Genomic DNA, 5,254 nt, shown 5'->3' with positions numbered 1-5,254 from the left:
TATTTCTTGGTCATTTAGAGGACATATACTCAGGTAAGTTAAAGATTCTTATTGTGTATTCCCACCCATATCATAATTATATATACAAAGATTTAATTGAAATGTATATATATTTTTTGAATAAGAGCTACATTAGCTTTGTTTATTCAATTAAAATTATTGATATAATGTGAGGCACAAAAGTGTGTATGTTTATGTTAATATTAACCTATTTTAGAATAAGCCTGCCTCAGTAATAAATTTCACTGTGGAAATCTTCAAACCACTTCAGGGGCTCTTCATAATCACTTGTCTTTATGTAAAGTAAATCTCAAAAGAAGCCCACTTTTAGGAGGAAAATGAGAAGAGGAAGACATGCTACTCATTTAAAGCATGCTATTTGAAAGGGTACCCATAATTCCTCCTGTAAATTGCTATTCAATATTATCAAGGAAGCACACACAGCTTTCCAGCACACATTCAAAAACACACTCAAAATTTACTTTTGTTGCTACATAAAAATATTAAAAGATCATTAAGGCTACATCCCATAACACTACCACTGGGTGGATTTTACATCGAATTCATGGCCTTATGAAACCATCGGGTATAGGAGCTTCTGAGTGTCCTCATGGCCAGCCTCCTTGCTGCAATGTGGGAGAGATATTTGGTTTGGAAGGCATGGAGAACATCTGGAGCTTGAAAGTGCAGCCATGACAGAGGCTTCTTCATTGCCATTTCCAGGGTCAGTTTTTGACACTAGCATTCTATAATATCCATCCAATTCTTTGAAACAGGAGCCTGCATAGTAAAACTTCACTCCTCTGAGCAGTCTGGAAAGGAGAGTGATGCTCCCTTATTCACTGGGGGATGCTTGGGTTACAGACCTCTGGGTATGACCTGTCTCCAGGTGGGAAGGTCAGTGTGGATGCCAGCCTCTGTCCATGTCCCAGGAGTGACGTACACAGACTCTTCTCCTAGCATGTTCTGCAGGGCCGGGCTTGGTGCAACAGCACCTCAAGGACTTTGCTGATGTTCCCAATGCTAGCCCTTTTGGTGTGTGAAGTCAAAGGGTGGGGAAGCAGTTGAGGTGTAGAATGCCTGCTCAGCATGCTTGAGGTCCCAGTGTCTAACTCCAGAGCTTCAAGAAAAGGGAAAAGGAGTGAATGTGAGAACTGGTGAGTTTCGTGACCCCATGATCCCATGACCCTGTGACCCTACTGGAACTCTCTGATATACCTGCACTCCATGAAGCATAGTTAAGGAAAAAGTGGAGATTGCCAGGGAGTCCGTGAAAGAAAGGTAGCCAGCTTGACAATTGCAGCCATCTACTCAGGGTGAGGCAAGCCAGTCTAAACAGCAAAATTAGAAAACATTGAATCTAACTATCTCAAAAAATATAGGATTTCTATTTGTAGAATGCAATTAAATTAAAATCCATAGCAGTTTAAAATATTAAGATATAAAAGATACAACATGCATAAGATACAACCACAATGGAGAAGATTATGATTGTGGTTTTTGTACATTGCATTTTATCTTACTGGTACAATTATATATTTCATATGTGTTTACTGGCTTTCAGCATGCTTTCCTTGTAAATGGAATATAGACAGCCTCTTTCAGTTGTATACAGAAATGTTTTCTAGTGTTCAAGATACAGAAAAATATAAATCTGTATTCATGATGGTCAATTAAGTAAATTAACAAAATTGACCCCAAATTAATTATGGATATTGACCTTCCTAGTGAAAACCAGAATCATTTCTTCACCTTGTCTCATAAATCCTACTTATGGTAAGTGCTCCTGAATAAATCTTCATGTTCTTGCTAATGCTGCTGCAGTAATTATACTGAGCTGAGGGAAATGAGCAACGATGGAAGTTTTCATCTTGAGACATGTAACAGGGCAACTTCTGCGTAGCGGTGTCCCAGCCTTAAAATCTGGCTCCCAGAGATGACGAATAAGTTCTTGGCCACTAGAGCTGGTCTTCCTTCATCTTGTTCCTATTCTCCTGAATGCAAAGCCTCCCTTAGAATGCTCACTCACAATGATCCCAGTTCTTTCACGTCTCTATGACAAACCCGTCATGACATTTGACTTCTGTGAAAAAAAAAATCACTATGTAAGATGATTCCATGTCCACCTTCCACCATAGAGCTAATGGACCAATCAGCATCTGATTTCCCTCAGGATGGCTTCTGATTCACACAACACTCTGCTGGTACATTGGCACTAATTAAACATTTACACGTTGACTTTTGTTACAAACTGTGTACTTGTGAAATTTAAATTCATCAGATGTGTTTCACTGACAAACACTATTAGGTCCATAGCTCGCATACAGAGGGTGGTGGCCTCATTAGCTTTCCCCTCCTATGGCAAGACCAGCTGCCTCAAACCTTCCTGTCCTCCACTGTCCCACAAGGTTCTCCTAATGACCCATCTCATTGTGACCTTATCATCTCCTGCTTCCGAATTCCACTGTGGTAATTCCAGTACCCATGAGCCCTCTCTGCCAAAGAAGTCTGCAATGGGCAATAGCGTTTTTTGTGCATTAGCTTACAGTACTAGAGGGATTGGCTTGGCTGATCTCCATAAACCTTCTGGGTTTCATCTTGTCAAGAAACCTGCTAATTGAAACTCATGTTTGTATAGAACACGGCAGACTGGGAAATGTTCAGGAACCATCAAGTTGGACAGCACTTCTTTCTCTTTGGGGTCTCCAAGGCGGATCTGAACTCTTGCTACCATGATCATCCTCACATTTCCATATGTGCATACCCATAAAGAGTGCATAAGCCTTGCCAAGTTCTACATGCTTCTGGAGACACTGTGTAAGTTATTTCCCAGTAACTGAAACCCTCTCAGCCTGCCTAAATCACATTATCCTGAAACTGGACAAATCTAAGCACTGGGATTTGTGTCATGTTTATTTCTAAAAAATTCACAGGCATTTCCACCCACATCATGGTAGAACCTCTGTGGCTTTTATAGCCTTTCAGTAAATAAAGTCTCTCTTTAAGCAAAACAAACACATGTCATCCCCAGGCTGAGATGCAGGAGGATTGAGCTGTTCCTAGTCAAGTTCTCTAGCCTCTGGGGCATAAGGTGGGATTAAGTTGTTCCATCAGTATTCCTGCCTGAGGGGCTTCAGAGCTGTTGTCCTGAAAGATGGGTCCTTCCAGTGGCCGGTCACTATATCTCATTTCAGCACTGATGTTTTAGCTGCTTCATGCTTGGAATAAGAAAGCTTCCTCTGGCACCATACTGTTCTTTCTTCCCATCCTTCCATTTGAAGGTAAAACATACAATATGAGGAAGAGTCACAAGTGTGCACAGCATAAAATATTTTGTTTTAAGATAGAAAATGGAGGTGGTGTGTAAGAGTGATAAAAATTGAGGATGGGTACAGTAGCTTTCTGATCTATTTGAAGTTCCTTGACTTTTCTGAGTCTCTTGTTTCACATGTGAGGAGAATTATATGTAGAATACATGGCAAAACAGGAAGCGCAAGCCAGGTGATTAAATCATGAAAGGCACCATAGCTCCTATCCTGTGGAAGCAACCTCGTACATGTGCAGTGTAAGAACAATCAGCCCTGGCTGGAACTCAGGCCAGCTGCTTCCAACCCTTCTCAAGAGTAGGGTGGAGAAAACAGAAGAGAGGAAAAGGAGTGGCTGAAAGAGAGGGGAGACAGGGCTGTGTAGCTGAGTGAAGAGAAACTGGGAGGGGATGAGCAGAGAGGAAGACAGAGAGAAGATAAGGATGCCAAGACATTAGAATGAACAAAAGAGGTGCCTCTCTGCCCCAGCTTCCCAGGACTTAGAGTGTTGTTTACAGCTAACACCAGATCATGAGGTTTATAGGATTCTATTCCCACAGCTCCAAGGGGGATGAAGCTGGAGGTTGTGTGTAGACAAACCTCTGTCTTTCCTGGCATTCAGGGAGAGCTGGGCTGTGCCTGCCTCCTGGCTTTCTTTAAGGGGATGTTTCCCATTGGGCAGAGAAAGAGCTAAGGAAGGAGAAGAAGGCAAGACCTTGAAGCTGCCAGTTTCCCTGTTATAGGAATGTTAAGGACTTAGTGTCTTTCTCATTACACCTTTAGGATGATTTCAAGACTAACACCACAAATGTCCGAATGGCACCTCTTGCTGCGTCCCGAAGTTGGTGGCTGTGTGGGGTTTGCTGCTGTTGAACACAGACATCCCCACTTTAACAGGCTCTGAACCTGTATGGATGCTAGCACTTTGCTGCAGCCAGAGTTTAAACACTGAAATCTTTTTATTATTAATATTATTTTTTTTTTATTTTTCCAATCAAGATCCAGGATGGCCTCAAACTCTGCCCAGCCTTCACATCTGAGCCCTGAGGCCCCGGGCTCCAGCCCATAACCCCGAACTCTTGAAATGATTCGGAGGCCCTTCCTCTCAGGGTTACAAATGCATGCGCTGTGGACTGTTGTTTCTTACGTGTTGCAGTTTGTGCCTTTCTCACCATTGCTTTCTCGTACTCAAAATCGAGAGTCACCAAGAGTCTGAGCCGAAAGCCTTAACATACCAAATACTCCATTTCTGTGAGACTCATTGAAATCCATGCTCTCCATCCATTCTCTCACTTTGTGAGTGACCCGATGCTCCGTGTCCATAAAACCCAGGGCTACCAGTTACCCACCAGAAATGATTACCACCTTAAAATAATCACAGGAGTCAGAGAAAAGTGTAATCAGAAAGAACACTTTAAAGAAATTATTCAGAAAATATTACAAGCCGGTGCTCTGGAAGGATTCCAGCCCTGGTAATTGCATCTTAATATGTTAGTTATTGTATAATTGTTCAGAGATGAAAGTTTCTTCGTAGTTTAAATTCAATCACAGTGTGATATTTTTCTTTATTTAAATGAAGTAAATGCAGCAATTATCAAGACATAAAAAAGACGCTTAGTTTTAATCTGAGGAAGAAGTGTCGCTGAATGTTCTCAACAAAGTTCTACTGTGCAGATGGCTTCTTTCACACAGTGGCGAACCCCCTCACTCCTCATTCCCCAATTCACAGACATAAAGCAGAGACTTGGACGTATTGAAATCCATTTTGGAAGAAGTTGGGGGAGTCTGTCTTTCAAACACGGTCCCCAAAGTGCAACTTGTTGCCTCTGTCTCTTCTGCCATCCTGTCAGGTTTTCCTTGAAATTTTGTTTGTGCCTGTTGTCAGGTCTTCTCTCCTGCAAACACAGAGGGGAAGAGGGGTCAGAATAACAGCCTGTGTGAATTTGGAG

General features: G+C 42.0%; 1 long non-coding RNA gene across 1 annotated transcript; it reads right to left on the bottom strand.

The window, feature by feature from the left end:
* Nucleotides 1-455: 455 nt before the first annotated feature.
* LOC116083813 lies at nt 456-2,474 on the bottom strand. Its single transcript, XR_004115923.1, has 3 exons — nt 1,753-2,474; nt 1,219-1,331; nt 456-1,120 (listed from the first exon to the last, which is right to left on the bottom strand). It is a non-coding gene; the product is annotated as an uncharacterized LOC116083813 (long non-coding RNA).
* Nucleotides 2,475-5,254: the final 2,780 nt, after the last annotated feature.

This window comes from Mastomys coucha, unplaced genomic scaffold (assembly GCF_008632895.1).
Source record: "Mastomys coucha isolate ucsf_1 unplaced genomic scaffold, UCSF_Mcou_1 pScaffold8, whole genome shotgun sequence".
Taxonomy (NCBI): Eukaryota; Metazoa; Chordata; class Mammalia; order Rodentia; family Muridae; genus Mastomys; species Mastomys coucha.
Note: the sequence above shows the minus strand (reverse complement) of the source record. Positions and strands in the feature narration are given on the sequence as shown.